The 15,939-nt window shown below is 51.2% G+C and overlaps 2 protein-coding genes and 1 long non-coding RNA gene across 5 annotated transcripts in view; 2 read left to right on the top strand and 1 right to left on the bottom strand.

Annotated features, from left to right (window-relative positions):
• The window catches only part of LOC119461867 (transcription factor E3), a 278,465-nt gene that overhangs the window by 134,095 nt on the left and 128,431 nt on the right, over positions 1-15,939 (top strand). The window lies entirely within an intron of this gene.
• Positions 1-15,939, bottom strand: part of LOC125947644 (uncharacterized) — an 88,417-nt gene that overhangs the window by 1,285 nt on the left and 71,193 nt on the right. The gene's annotated exons all lie outside the window — the stretch shown is intronic.
• LOC125947633 (uncharacterized) overlaps positions 1-15,939 on the top strand; it is a 77,322-nt gene that overhangs the window by 5,800 nt on the left and 55,583 nt on the right. Inside the window, exon 2 of one of the 2 annotated variants that reach the window (XM_049672780.1) lies at positions 1,726-3,738. The gene's annotated coding sequence lies outside the window, so the exon portion shown is untranslated. Of the gene's footprint in view, positions 1-1,725; positions 4,288-15,939 lie in introns of those variants that run through there. The other variant, XM_049672779.1, reaches the window with a different exon arrangement.

Here is a 15,939-nt window from a genome sequence, read left to right as displayed (position 1 = left end):
GGAGGGCGGCTGGTCAGCTGCACTGCTCGGGCTTGCGAGGCGGGCGGGATCGTTGTCGGGGCTCGAAGGTGGCTCTCAGTGCCGCGCCCCAGGTGTCGGCTGCGCTGGAGGGGGCGGTCGTCTGCCGGCCGCCGGCTAGCGGTTCGTGCGGCTCCAAGGCCGGCGTAGCGCCGTCAGTACTGCAAAGGCGTCAGTTGTTCCAGCGCGTACTGCAGGCAATTCGCACGGCCGTATCTCGTCTTGCTCTGCTCCTGGAAATTGTTATTAGCAAACTGCACGGAGCGGTGCGGTGATGAGCAGCATAGTTGGCCGTATCCGGGAACACCGTCGACGAAGGGAATGTTCGCAAGCATCATCGCCCATTCGAGTCGCATCACAAGATAATCACCGCACTGGCCTTCACAGCAGTCTTTGGTCAAACCGCACCCCGCATACCCACGCGTCGAACGTTCACGCCACATTCCCGTCGTGGCCTGTGAGAGTACTTGCTGGAGCGACGACTGGTCGTCCATACTCGGCGCTCCGTGGTCACTAGACGTTCGCTTCCCCGGCAGGAACTACCAAGGTGCCAGCCCGGCGTGGCTGTATGCTCACGCGGTATGCAACGTCACCCGGACTTACGAATGTTCCTCGCAGTCGTCGGGTTGCGCAACTAGCAGTCAGATTACTTTCGCCTGCTACGCAAATTGTAGCGCGGCTGTGGGCTCGCCGTTCGGTTCTGACTGCTTTCTCTCACCGATCGCGGTTGAGGCAGGGCCTGATCGTCATCCCACTGCTCATCACGCGGCACGTAGCGTTTCAGGTCGCATACGTGTACCGGTCCGCCGATCGGCTTTCCTTTCTTGTTCTCGAGCCGGTAAACCAGCGAGGAAACCTTCTCTCGCACTTGATACGGCCCGGCCCCACGTTGGGCGCCAAATGTGGGGGTCTTCCCCAACTCGTAGCGCGTATAATCGCAGCTACGTAGGGCTCGGGCGAATAAGGCAACAAGCGAGTCAACTCAACAACGTTTATTGCTGTGGGCAAAACACGCTTGCAGAGGGAAATCCGCTCTGTATAATAAGTAATAAAATAGGCTTGCCTCGTCGCGTGTGGTAGTCACGCAAATGAGGTCACTCACGGGTTGCAGTGGGTAAATCCGTATGGGCAGGTAGGTGTAGCGAGGTGGTAGTCACCACCATGCCGACGTCGGTGGTCAGTAATACCGTCACGCAAACGAGGTCACTTACGGGTTGCAGCGGGTAAATCCGTATGGGCAGGTAGGTGTAGCGAGGTGGTAGTCACCACCATGCCGACGTCGGTGGTCAGTAATACCGTCACGCAAACGAGGTCACTCACGGGTTGCAGCGGGTAAATCCGTATGGGCAGGTAGGTGTAGCGAGGTGGTAGTCACCACCATGCCGACTTCGGTGGTCAGTAATACCGTCACGCAAACGAGGTCACTCACGGGTTGCAGCGGGTAAATCCGTATGGGCAGGTAGGTGTAGCGAGGTGGTAGTCACCACCATGCCGACGTCGGTGGTCAGTAATACCGTCACGCAAACGAGGTCACTCACGGGTTGCAGCAGGTAAATCCGTATGGGCAGGTAGGTGTAGCGAGGTCAGAGAGGCCCGGGGGTCTCACGGTCGCGCTCTTTTATACCTTTTTACCTTTTTGCGAGGGAATGTACTCCTCGCCCGCCGGATACTTTCCCTCTTCCCGCGCGGGCACGCGCGTCGCGAGAGGCGAGCGAGAACCGGGAGAGGGCAAAGTGCATCTCTCCCGTGTCCGCCCGGCTACCGCCGAGTGCGCTCCGTGCGCAAGCGACGGCGAGTGCCCGTGGTAGAAGGTGGCAGCGTGTGCTCCCCACACCGTAAACCAGCTTGAACGGCGTGATCTGCGTTGTTTCTTGCACCGCTGTGCTGTAAGCGACGGTTACGTACGGCATCCCGCGTCTTGTGCTCGTCACATTGCAAGCATGTGGGCGAGGGTCATGGTCAGCCGCTCCGTAAGACCAATCGTCTGCGGCTGTATTGTACAATGGCTTGGGTGAGCTCTGCAGTGAAGGCCGTTCCTTTGTCGGTGATGAGGACTTCTGGGGCACCATGTCGCAGCAGGATGTTCTTGACGAAGAATTTAGCAACTTCGGCCGCATTACCTTTAAGCAGAGCTTTCGTTTCGGCGTTGCGGGTAAGGTAGTCGGTAGCCACGACGATCCACTTATTTCCAGATGTTGACGTCGGAATCCATCCCGATCTGCTGAAACGGTCGGCAAGGAGGCTCAGTCGGCTGGCCTTGTCGGTGGTGTCTTGCGTCGCTGACAGTCTTGGCATGTCTTGACGTAAAGGGCGACGTCGGTGGTCAGGCGTGGCCAGTAATACCTTTCCTGTATCCCCGATAGCGTCCGCGACAATCCGAGGTACCCAGCGGTTGGATCGTAATGTAGGGCGTTCAGTACTTCTGGACGCACTGCTGAGAGACCAACAAGAAGGTAGTTGGCGCGGACTTGTGAGAAGTTCTTTACGAGAACGTCGTTTTACAGGGAAAAGGAAGACAATCCTCGCCTAAATGTCCCAGGGACAACGTCGGTGTTGTCTTCCAAATACTCAACGAGGTTTTTTTTTATTTCCGGGTCTGCTCGTTGTTGTTCAGCGAAGTCTTCCGCACTTATTGTTCCTAGGAAGGCATCGTCGTCCTCGTCGTCTTGCGGTGGCAGGTCAATGGGGACGCGTAATAGGCAGTCAGCATTAAAGTGCTTCTCCGTATTTGTAGGCGACGGTTATGTCAAATTCTTGGATTCTGAGACTTCATCGTGCGAGACGTCCTCAACGGTCCTTTAAATTTTTCAGCCAACACAAGGCATGGTGGTCGCTTACGACTTTAAAGGGCTCGCCATGAAGGTAAGGGCGGAATTTCGTGGTAGCCAAATGATGGCAAGGCATTCCTTTTCCGTCGTAGCATAATTGGCTTCCGCTTTCGATAGCTACCGGCTATCGTAAGCAATGACCCTTTCAAATGCGCCTTTCCTTTGGACTAGGACGGCGGCGAGGCCTAGGCTACTTGCGTCGGTGTGGATTTCGGTTTCGGCGCCTTCGTCGAAGTGGGCGAGCACTGGTGGTGACTGGAGGCGCGTTTTAAGCTATTGGAAGGTTTCGGATTGCGGCGCTTGCCACTTGAAATCGACGTGTGATTTCGTGAGAGGTTAATTACTCGGAGATGCGCGAAAAGTTATTGACGAAGCGCCTCTAATAGGCACACACGCCAAGGAATCTGCACACTCCTTTCTTGTCGGTGGGCTGTGGGAAGTTAGCGATGGAAGGTGTATTCTGCGGCTCAGGGCGGACTCCAGATTTGCTAATAACGTGGCCCAAGAACAGAAGCTCGTCGTAAGCGAAGCGGCACTTCTCCGGCTTCATAGTGAGCCCTGATGACTTGATGGCCTCTAGTACTGTCCCAAGCCACCTAAGGTGATCGTCGAAATTCCCGGCGAAGACGACGACGTCATCTAATTAGATGACATCGGTCTGCCACTTCAGCCCTGCTAACACCGTGTCCATCACACGCTGGAACGTTGCAGGTGCCGAACACAGTCCGAATGGCATGACCTTGAACTCATAGAGGCCGTCCTGCGTAATGAAGGTGGCCTTTTCGCGACCCCTCTCGTCGACTTCTATTTGCCAGTGGTCAGTCTTGAGATCCATCGAGGAGAAGTATTTAGCGTTGCAGAGCCGATCCGATGCGTCGTCTATCCGTGGGAGGTGGTATACGTCCTTCGCGAACTTGTTCAGTCGACGATAATCGACGGCGAAACGTAGGGTTCCGTCCTTTTAAATGTGAAGCATTTCTTGCCGGTGGCTCTGTCCGTCCCTCCCGCGTGCCACACCCCCACAGCGCATGCGCGTCCCCTCCCCCTCTCTCTCCTCTCCTACGCTCCCCCTTTCTCTCCTCTAGGAATCCGAACGGCGCGCACGACAGGTGGTGCGACAGCTGCATACTCCGCTGTGGGCGCCACGGTAGTTCCGCGGTATGAAAATGGCGGAGCGCGCGCGCCTCATTCTCTCTCCTGTGCAGCGCCGCGATGAGCACTCGGGCCGCTGCCGCGAAACCATCTCCCGCTCAAGCTAACCATCTCCCCGCTGCTTCGCATCCACACATGGTTCCCTTTAGCGGGAGGTGGATTAATTTTTTTCTTCACCAAGACTACTAGAGATGCCCACGGGATTTTAGACGGTGGTGGTGGTGAAAAACTTATTTGTCAAATAGAGTTTGGGGGCCACAGAGTGCCCCGCTACGTGGTCGGCGTCCGTTGTCCGGGACACCGCGTGACGAGGCCTCGTCTCGCGCCCGTTTCATCATAGCCCGTTGGGACTCCAGCGAGGAGCAGTTGAGAAGGGCAGTCTCCCATGCCTCTCGGGAAGGGGTAGGGGAAGGGGGAGGTGAGGATTTTTAGTACATGCCCACACCATGTGGAAGATATCACAGGTCTCCCCACAGTGCGGGCACCGCTGTTGTGACTTCGGGGTGGAGGACGATAGACGGACTCTTTCAGCAGACGAAGAAGAAACGAAAAGCTTTATACAATATTTACAGATAGTGGGCAATAGCGTACATGTAGCTGTAAGAGCGCATCAGACCGACAGGGTGGCTGGTGGCGACTCTCTGACTTAACAATGGGCCGGTTCTTCCTTAAATCCCCTCTGCGGCTACTCCTCGTCGACAGGGCCCAGACGGGGCGGTTGCTGATGTCACTCGCGTCGTATTGTGTCGTCGCGTCCCCTTGGCGACTCGTCGACAGGGCCCCGAGGGACGGGTGGCGATGACAGGGTTGGCACGTACTATGGCACAACAGCACCCCCGCCGCCAGATAATACATCGAGAAGTCGAGCTGTTCGACGCGGCTCGACGTAAGCGATGTGCTGATTGAGTGACGTCCTTGAGGGGCTAAGGGAAATGCTTTGGCGCCATTTCCTCCGCTGGTCTTTCCTTTGCCTGGATCTGAGAAAGCTCACGGAGTGACCGAAAATCAACACCAACCATCTCGGCGAAAGTGAGCACCCTCCCAATGCTCTCCACAACACCAGACCAAACTCTATGAAAGCAAACGCTTTAACTCCCTCTGTGCTCTCAACAGCACCCACTAAGGTTATTGTACTAAGCACGAGACACGCACCCGAGAAAGAGCCCGGGATACAGACCTCTACAAATAGTGATTTCAAAGAAGACACATCCAAAGAGAATAAACAGCTAAAGAATCGATTGCAAAGCTTTCCCAACAGTCATCAGGGCACGCCAGGCACAGCTGAGGCGATCGAAGAAAGTTTCTCTTTTGCCCTGTCTAGCTCGGAGCGAACTCTGTGTTACTTGGTCTGCAATGATAGCCCATTCTAGTGGCAGCGGTAGGTTCTCGAACGATCAGGAGGCTCATTTTCTCTCGATTTTCACACGATATTGTGTCGTAAGGGATTACCAATCAACTTCAATGTGCTAAAATAACTGAATAGACAATAGTATACAAGAAAACGTAGAATTAGATCTTTTAACTTCTAAGGTAAGCTTTCGGATAAGCATAGGCTGCAGCCTAAAAGGCTCTGCTAAGTCCGTCAGCGTTTGTATGCAGCTTCCCTTTCTTGTAGCGAACAGAGAAATTATGGTGCTGAAGTGACAAGCTCCACCTGAGTAGGCGGCCATTTCTTGGTGACGGGGTGTGTAACCAGGTCAAAGGGCAATGATCCGTCTCAACAATAAATGGTGACCCGGAGACATAACAAGCGAGCTTATCGACAGCCCATACCAGACAAGCGCACTCCTTTTCGGGCGTACTATACGCCTCCTCTCTGACGCTAAGCTTCCGGCTCAAATATAAAAAGGGCCGCTCGTTCCCATCGGCATCCTCCTGGCAAAGTATGGCTCCTAGGCCGCGGTCACTCGCATCACATTGTATAATAAAGCCCTTAGAGAAATTAGGGGCCATAGGCACAGGTCTTTCTCTCAGAGCTTGTTTCAGGCTCTCGAAAGCCTTCTCTTTCTTCTCATCCCACGAAATGATCGTTGGCTCTGATTTGCGGAGACAATCTGGCAAAGGGCTAGCAAGATTCGAGTAATTTTTCACGTAGTGCTGATAATACCCCGCCAGTCCCAAAAACGCCCTTACTTCCGACTATGTAGTTGGACGCCGGTATTCCAAAACGGCAGCAACTTTTAGATCGGAGGGTCTACGCTGGCCGCGCCCCACGACATGACCCAGGTAGCTCACACTAGCACGCCCCAAATTTATTTATTTATTTATTTACAGTATACTGCGGTCACGAAGGACCATGCAGGTGGGAAAATATACAGTTTCAAATTTACAAGCACAAATGGAGCCGTAAGGCACTCAAGCTCACAGAAAAGGGAAACAAAGCAATCTTACGCATATCTAGAAGTAGAACAGCGCAGCCTGTCAAGATAACAAAATAACACAGTTCATAGTAAGTGACGCATACTATAAGAAGTATAAAAGTAAACAAAAAAAAAGAACTCTTCCCGGAATACGTCGGGTGCGTAAATACAGTATTTGCAAATTATGAAGTAACACTGCATCAATAAAGCACGTAGTGAAAAAAACGACGAAATGCAAAAGTGAAAGCGAAAAAAAAAAGTCACATGAACATTCAGTGGTTTACTGCATTTCTAAATCAGGAAGTAGCGCACTTTCAAATGCACTTGCAGATTCTAAAGAAACAATATTTTCAGGCAGCGAATTCCAATCAGAAATGGTTCGTGGGAAAAAAGAGTACTTAAAAAGATTAGTGCGCGTTTGATAAGAAAGTAGATTATGTGAATGTCGATTTCTCGATGTACGTGACAAAAATGGCTGAATAAATGCACGCGCATTCACATTAAGTCTGTTGTGATAAAGCAAGAATAAAAATTTAAGTCTTGATATTTTCCTGCGCTGCTCTAAGGTTGGAATCTTATTTGCCAGCATTAAAGATGATGGTGAATCTGTTCTCTTATATTTGTTAAATATGAAGCGTACTGCTCGCCTCTGTACCATCTCAAGCCTTTGCTTATCTTTTTTGTAGTGGGGATCCCAAATTACGCTCGCGTATTCAACTTTAGGCAAAACGTAAGTTTTGTAGGCGAGAAGCTTTGCATCGGGGGGCGCGTTTTTCAGTCTGTGCCTAAGTAGGCCAAGTTTGCGAGTAGCTGCTGTACAGATGTTTTCGATGTGGGAGGACCATGTGAGTTTGTTGGAGATCGTCAATCCCAAATATTTGTACTCTGTGGCTTCTGCGACGGTGCCAGTACTAATTTTATACGTGTATAAGAAAGGTTGTCTTTTATTGCTTACGCGTAGCAGTACAGTTTTCTCGGAATTCAGGGACATTGACCATGTTGTGCACCATTCGTGGATTTTCGCTAGACTAGAGTTTAAAGAAATTTGGTCATTTTGGCATGTTACCTTTTTGAAAATCAAACAATCATCGGCAAAGAGCCTAATTTGCACATCAGGACACACAGCTGCGGTTATATCGTTCACATACATGAGAAAAAGAATTGGTCCCAAGACGCTTCCCTGAGGCACACCAGACGTAACTGGCAAGCGCGTGGATGAGTATCCATCAACATCAACAAACTGAGTTCGGTTGGATAAGTACTGTTTTATCCAATTTATAATAAAAGATGGTAGGCCAAATTTTTGAAGTTTGATTAGAAGTTTACTGTGGGATACACGGTCAAAGGCCTTGCTAAAATCCAAAAAGATTAAATCAATCTGACCGGCCAAATGGAGGGTTAAAGCGACCTCGTGAATAGTGGTAGTAAGCTGTGTGATTGTTGAAAGGTTTTTACGAAATCCATGTTGGTGATCAGATAGCAGCTTATTATGTTCAAGAAATTCGGTTATGAAATGTACGAGTATGTGTTGAAGTATTTTGCAGCAGGAAGACGTCAGAGATATCGGGCGGTAATTTTCTTTTTTTAAGCGGTCTCCTTTTTTGTGAACTGCCACTACCCGGGCGATACGCCAATCATCTGGAATGATAGCTAGCTTCAAACAGGAACGAAAAATCGCAGTGAGAATGTATGACACAGGCTCGGCATACCGGCGCAAAAAAGCATTGGGAATGTTGTCTGGGCCGCCTGAAGATCTTTCTTTAAGGTTCAGTAAGAGAGAAAAGATACCTTCTACAGATATCATCAAAATCTGATGGCCCAAAGGACTGGACACCGCTTTCGGCTGGAGAGAATACAGAATGGAAGTATTCATTCAACAAATGCGCTCTGAGACCCGCGTCGCGCAGTCGACTAGGACTGTGCATCGCCATGTCGTCCAAGTAAGGAACCCAACCGCTGCAACACTCGATCCATTAGGCTCGAAAAGCAATAAGGAGCATTTTTTAGGCCGAAGCTCAGCATCACAGGACGGAATGTTCCTAAAGGCGAGATGAATGCGGCATATCGCACGTTCGGTCAGTTGCCAATACCCTCGCACTTAATCTAAAGTGGAGATATACATGGAATTTGCCACCGTCTCGACTCTTTCTTCGATGTTCGGTATTGGATACGCCTGGTCTAGGGTTACCGAATTTAACCGGCGATAATCCACGCAAGGTCTTGGTTCTTTACCTGGAACTTCAACCAGGATAAGTGGCAAGTGTAATAACTTTCTCCGGGTACAATGACACCCAGTTCGCACATGCGGTGGATCTCTGCTTCCATGATTTCCATGATTTCCGGCTGTTCGCTCGGCAAATGAATATCGTGCTCGATTAGAGTTGTTTTCCCTGGTCGGTCGGAAAATACTGGTTCCAAGTCCCGAAAAATTTCCCTCAAGTCGTCTCGTTGGCTCTCCGAGAGGCGTTGTTCTTCAGCGATTAGCTCCAGCAACCCGTTAGCTGCTGCGTCGCCTCCCTGAGGAAAACACAGGAAATCACTCTGTTCCTCTTCCGGCGCATTTAAGGTTAAGTTTACCACTGCCTGACGATGAAAGTACGGTTTCATTAGATTGCCATGATAAATCTTGTTTTGCTTTCTGCCTCGTAGTTCGTGTCGGAAAGCCTCGATACCACTTGAGCAGGCCCTTCCCATTGAACATCCATTTTGTTCTTCTTGCACTGTCTTAGCAACATTACCTCGTCGCCAATGTGGAACGTGCGTTGTCGCGATGACTTATCGTAACAAGTCTTTGCTGAGCTCTGTGCAGCCTTAATATTTTCCTCAACGAGCTCCTTGGTTTTTGACAGCCTTTCCAGCAGGTCTAACACATAACTTACCACATGTGGGTCCCCTTGATAACCCTCCCAAGCGTCTTTCAGCAGGCTCAATGTTGACCTTAGGCTACGCCCGTAAACTAGCTCGGCGGGGCTAAACCCAATGCTCTCGTGTGGCGCGGACCCTATTGCGAATAGTGCTGCCGGGATGCAAGCCTCCCAGTCTTTGTCGTGCTCTCAATACCCGCTTAAGCACGGAATGCATCCGCTCAACAGGATTCGACTGGGCATGATAAATAGAGACTTTATTCCTCAGCGTACGTTGTTGTCAAGCAGCTAGTAAACACGCTCCCGTTGTCACTTTCAATCTCCGCCGGGACACGGGCGAATGTGGACAATAGTGCATCAACAATGCACGGGGAGTTCAGCTCTTTAAGCCTCGGGAAATTTTGTTCCCACGCACAGTATGGTCAAAATATATCGGCAACCTGAACGGGAGGGGTCCCTAACAAGCTTCCGGAACGGTTCTGTAATTTACCAACTCGCTGACATGCGTTGCATGACCGAACAAGTGTGTCAACCTCTTTCCAGCATCCTGGCCAATAGAAATGACCCGCCCAAGCATTCCCATGCGCTAACTCTAAAAGCTGTGGTCGGTACATTTCTGGCACGAGTAGTTGGTTGTATGTTCGACCCTTGGAATATTTCCGGTACCTGACCTGGTGTAGAACGAGATGTTCTTTCGGGCCACTCCTTCATTCACATTAGCCTGCAGAACAGTTAGCGAAAGGTCACTTTTCTGTGCCGCGATAAGTGTCTCTCGGTCAACCCTACTAAGCTGCTCCCAGCAAAAGGATGCGCGACTAAGCAGTGAACCTTCAGCCCTATAGGCGCCCCGTTTTCGCGAGACTCGAATGGCTCCTCACCCACTGTCACTGATCCTGTAATTGATCCGTCACAAGTCTGAGTCTTCTGTTTTTCATCAGCCATATCTCCCGGCCCAGGCTGCTGCTGTGAGGACGTTACATTGTCCGTTTCCGAGTTTGAAGATGAGCTTTCAAGTTTCTTTGAGAGGGCGCGTGACCGCGATCGCGTTAATGCCATGCAAGCGAGACTGGTAGAAAACGACCGGCCCTCCTTTTCTAAAAGCTGCTCCGATTTGTTCGAAGAAAGATATGGAAAGTGTTCGGGTAAACTTGGACTCACTACTGCCTCCGTTTGCAACCTTCCAAAAAACGCCATCGAGGGTTACCCTGGCAACTGGCAAGCACGCGCTCTGCTCTTCTGCGACTTGTCTGATCCAGGCGCATTCCCCTGTGTAGTCCCCGGGAGCAACACAGGCCGGATGAGTAACATCCGTGGTGGCGGCTGAACATTTTCCCGTTTATCACGACGTCCTGCATATATGGCTCGAGCAGCCTCATATTTTCGTCTGACTGGCTAATGCTGGCGAACGCGATTTGCTCCTTGCAATTTGGGGAAATATGGCCTTCCTTTCCGCAACGGAAGCAGATAATTGGTCCCCGGGCCTCGAACGCGCGCGCTACGTCTGTTTTAGCTTTAGCGGCCCCAACCGACTGGGCTTTCGCTGCTAGTCCTTCACTCGCCATCTCAGCCTTAGTCCTTTGCTGAACTCGTCGCTCGTAGATGATCTATTATTCGGCAACAGTGGGTTGCGAGAGGAAAACCGCTTTAAAGAATAGTCCTTTTTTTCTGGCCTATCTTCCTGAACTGGTTTTCCTTGGAAGTTTCAGTGCGTCTAATATTCCTCTGCGAGCTGCGCTGCCTTCTCCAGGTCTACCTCTGGAAGCCTGTCCTGCAGCCAGAGTCTAACTTCTTCTGGAAGAACTCGGTAAAACTGCTCCAGTGCTATGCATTCAAGCACCTTGTCGTGATTGCCATACACTTCTGCACTTTTGAGCCACTCCTTTAAGTTAGATTTTAACTCGTACGCGAACTCAGTGTGCGACTCGCTGCCCCTTTTTGCCTGTCTAAACCGCTGTCGAAATGCCTCGGCAGAGAGGCGGCATTTGCGAAGAAGCGCGGCTTTTACCTTCCCATAGCTCTCGTAGTCTTCTTTAGACAAGCGTGCGAGAACTTCCGCAGCCTCTCCTGGGACAACTGAAAGAAGTTTTTGAGGCCTAAGGCTTTCGTCCAGCCCTATCTTTTCACACGTACGTTCGAAATTCACGAGAAAAAGTGCGATATCCCCGCCTATTCTGTACGGTAGCATCAGGTCCTGAGTTTAGGCGTATCGTCTCCACCCGAAAGGGGACTTGAACGCGCCGAGCTGATTCGACTTTGCTCTATTTCCAGCTCTCTCATTTTAGGAGCATAAACTCGCTCTTCGCGCCTTTTTTTTTTCGCCTCTGCCTCGTCGCGAAATTTTTTCGCTTCTGCCTCGTCGCGAATTTTTTTCGCGCTTCTCTTCTCAAGAATTTTTCCCCAAACCTCTTCGACGTCCGCCTCAGTTACCTCTTGTGCCCTCATAACGTAAAGAATGGCTTTCTTTCGCTTTGCCGCGGCAACCGAAATGCCCATCTCCTGACAAACATCAAAAAGGTCCTGTATCCTGAGCTTCTCCATCGTGATCTGACGGCTCGTCTCCGGTTTTGCCTCTAAATTAGCTTTGCTTCCGAAGCCAGAAATTTATGCGACGCTTGAAGCGAACTAAGACAAAACCACTACAACCGTTTCAGAATATTTGAGCAAAAATGTCCTCAGCATTTACGTGTGTGACAGAGGTCTGGCGATGCGAAAGGCAAACGTCGGGCACTCACCCCTCCAAAGTAGCTGACGCCGGTCGATCTCGTGGCTGCCGTTGAGCGGTGTAGCGGGCGTTTATCCGGCTTCGAATCCCACAGCTTGCCATCCACTGTTGTGACTTCGGGGTGGAGGACGATAGACGGACGCTTTCAGCAGACGAAGAAGAAACGAAAATCTTTATAGAATATTTACAGATAGTGGGCAATAGCGTACATGTAGCAGTAAGAGCGCATCAGACCGACTGGGTGGCTGGTGGCGACTCTCTGGCTTAACAATGGGCCGGTTCTTCCTTAAATCCCCTTGGCGGCTACTCCTCGTCGACAGGGCGCAGACGGGGCGGTTGCTGACGTCACTCGCGTCGTATTGTGTCGTCGCGTCCCCTTGGCTACTCGTCGACAGGACCCCGAGGGACGGGTGGCGATGATGGCCGGGGCTGCTTGCACGTCGGCGGGACACAGACGGGGCGGTTGCCGACGTCCCACCGCGTCGTATTGTGTCGTCGCGTCCCCTTGGCGACTCGTCGACAGGATCCAGACGGGGCGGCTGCTGAGGCTTCCGCGTCGCATTGTGTCGCCGCGTCCCGTTGGCGACTAGTCTACAGGACCCCGAGGGACGGGTGGCGATGACAGGGTTGGCACGTACTATGGCACAACACCGCCCATCCGTGTTGGGATCGAAATGTTTGATGATTGCAGGACAGAGTAGAGTACCTGTCTGCAGGCACCTTAATGTTCGCTCCTCCCCTTACCGGCGGGCTCCTTTGTAGGAGCCGGGAAAAGGTACACTAGCTAGCTATACGCTAATGTGTTATAATTTCCCTGAACCGCAGCAGCGGTAGGTTTGCCTCCGAGCCAGAAGAGCTGGGGTGAGGAGCCCGGTGGGTAAGTGCTCGGGCAGCCGCGGCCTCATTACCTCGTAAGCCCTGGTGGCCAGGAGCAATACGTTTTGGTGTTGGATCAGTGGCAGCCCGTCTTAGAATTTGACTGGCTAAGGGGGAGATCTCCCCTGCCAAGTAATGATCACATGCGTTACGGGAGTTCGTGATGATGATTCTCGAATTGAGGTTTCGACGGCTGGATGATGTCGCGCACGATTTCCTCGACTTGTTGCCTCATCTTCACGTTCTCGCGTCGAAACTCGGCAAGGGCTCTGGCGGAGTAATCGAGCGCACTCTTCGGTTATTATGCAATGCTTTACAACTGGTGTTTGTCGAATCCTCAATGACATCGAAAATCAGTCTTTGTATCGTCGAAGTGTTTTGAGCTGTTGGTGCTTACTCATGAGGAGATTTGGATTTATATCGAAGTCTGGTTCGGGAACTATGGTCGTCGAGGTAGATGCGGCAGAATCCGAGAGGACAAACGCATTGCTGTTTGCACAATTTCCTCGATGTATGCGAGCGTCGTGCCCTTGTTGATGTACTTGAACTCCTGGCTGAGGTTTGTCAGCATCACTTCCGTTTGCTGAAGTTTGTCAGCGTCACTTCCGTTTATTTCACGGTTGAGCAGGAGACGTTGGTCGCCCTCGATGAGGCCTTCTACGTCTGCGGCTGTTTTGGTGCCTACGGAAATCACAATGCTGGTGCGAGGCGGGATGCTGACTTGATCTTCGAGTACACTCAAGGCGTGGTGACTCTCCGACGTTATCGCTTAATCGTCGGATAAGGTTATCGACTTCGATTTCGGGTCGATGATTGCGCCGCGTTAGTTCAGGAAGCGCATGCCGAGAGTGACGTCTCGGGAACACTGCTGGGGGATAACGAGGGTGCCTGGCAGGGTAGGTCCGGTCATGAACGGTAATTTTGGCCGTGCAGATTCCAGTCGGCGTTATTAGGTCTCCTCCATCCGAATATGAGGGCCTCCCCAGGCAGTCATAACTTTGTTCAGCTGGGTGGCGAAGGGTCCACTCATGACGGAGTAATCGGCTCCTGTGTCTACCAACGCGGTGGCTGCGTGGCCGTCGAGCACCATGTCGAGGTCGGTGGCTATTTGTATTGCGTTACAGTTTGTTCTTGGCGTCGGATCACGGCTGCCTCGTGATCCGACGGTGGCTGGAACGTCGCGTCGTCTTCTTTTGTCGACGTATTCTTTGCTTCCAGGCTTTGTCGGGATGGTGGCGTGTCGTTGCAAGGTCGTCGAGATAGATCTTAAAGCGTCGTAGTCGGCAGCGGAGGATCTTGGGCATTTCGACCTACAGCAAACGCACTTCCATCTACTTTTAGTTTTCCGGATATGGGCTTGCGAACCGACCCCGGGATGGAGCTTCCGGCTTCGGCGACTCCGAGTGGAAGGGAACATCCTGCGCAGTTCTTCATGTGCAACGGCTCTGATGGTCCCTCGGAGCTCGTCGGGGCCTAGTGCTTGGATTTCGCTTTTCGGCGAAAGTGCTTGACGGGTTATCTTATCGGTTGCACATTTCCAGGGTCTTTTCGATGGCAGTGGTTTCTGATAAAAATTCCGCGACTGTCTACGGTGGGTTCCGAATTAGTCTGGCGAACAGGTCTTGCTTTACTCCCCGCATGAGGAAACCAGCTTTCTTCTCCTCACACATATTCGGGTCGGCGTGGCGGAACAAACGGGGCATTTCTTCCGTGTAGTGGTTTTGGCGCGTAAAACCCCAAATTTTAAGTTCTGAATATTAATATTTTGTTTTAGTAGTTTAATTGGTGTGTATGCCGTCGTGACCAGCTGCTTCGTTCTCAGGCAGTTTGGTTACAAATGTTGCTATCTCAGCTTCAATTACAGTATATGGATATCGAACAATGTTTCAGGTTCTCGGTGTAAATCTGCAAACTTCTGACCACAAGTAGTTTCACCACTGAGGCTTTGGTGAAGAAGTTGTTGAAATTATTAGCAGATATCGCTCTTAGAAAGGCACTTTCTGGGATTAAACCAATATAAATGTGTAAGATTCCTCCAGACCTTTTTATTGTGCCCCGCTTAGCGGATAATTAGATTCGAATTCTTTCTTTCTTGCATTCCTTGTCATTGTGAAAAATTTGTTTCATCATGCATAGGTTTGCATATTTGGACACAGCATATTTGACGCATTTGACACAGCGTGCATTCCTAATAAACCGCTCTTGGACACAACCTGTGAGAACTTGTACTTTATCGTGGACATGAGATGCTACTCCTTCGCGAGGAATATAATGCGAAAGTCGCGGGACCATCATCACGGTGGCGTGCGAGTACTCTTGCGAAGAAGAATTAAAAGTTGGTTTAGCTTTGCTGACGATGGCATACTCACAAGGGAAGGTCCGCACACACAAATGTTGGATAGCGGGAAGGGTTTCACACACATGTCACCTTGTCACGAATGCGTGCACATCGCAGGTAGAACACGTGTGGGTCAAAGGATTGATGGCTCGCTTATACAACGATCTCTGTTCTTTTAACACGAAAGTGTTTTATGCACGGGTCCACGATCCCTGTAACGGACGCGTAAAAATGTTGTCTTGACAGGGATGACGCCGCCATCTAGGAGCGGTATAGCTTGGTTTGTCTTTCGTGTCCGATTAGCCTGTGGCGCCTGCGGCTCTGCCCCAACTGCTGCGGCAGTCTCGTCTGTGACGCGCGTTCGCGGCGCACGAACTGAAGCTGACACTGCGGAGCCGAAATGCTCGTACCTTCGCCGTAGCGACTCGGCAGCAGCACGCCAAGCAACACGGTCGCCTTTCGCGAAGCGAACAACCCGTTCGGTATAGCTCGTACGGTATAGCTCGTACTCGACCGACACGATGTTCGCGCGTCAAGAAACGTAGCGAGACGCGCTGCCCTGTTTTCGCCTCACCGCCCCTCATGCGGCGGTGAGGTGAACACACAAATGTTGGATGGCGGGAAGGGTTTCACTCACATGTCACCTTGTCACGAATGCGTGCACATCGCAGGTAGAACACGTGTGGGTCAAAGGATTGATGGCTCGCTTATACAACCATCTCTGTTCTTTTAACACGAAAGTGTTTTATGCACGGGTCCACGATCAACTTGCCTTTGTATT

Source organism: Dermacentor silvarum, chromosome 8 (assembly GCF_013339745.2).
Source record: "Dermacentor silvarum isolate Dsil-2018 chromosome 8, BIME_Dsil_1.4, whole genome shotgun sequence".
NCBI classification, from domain to species: Eukaryota; Metazoa; Arthropoda; class Arachnida; order Ixodida; family Ixodidae; genus Dermacentor; species Dermacentor silvarum.
This window is presented reverse-complemented; position numbering and strand designations above follow the sequence as displayed.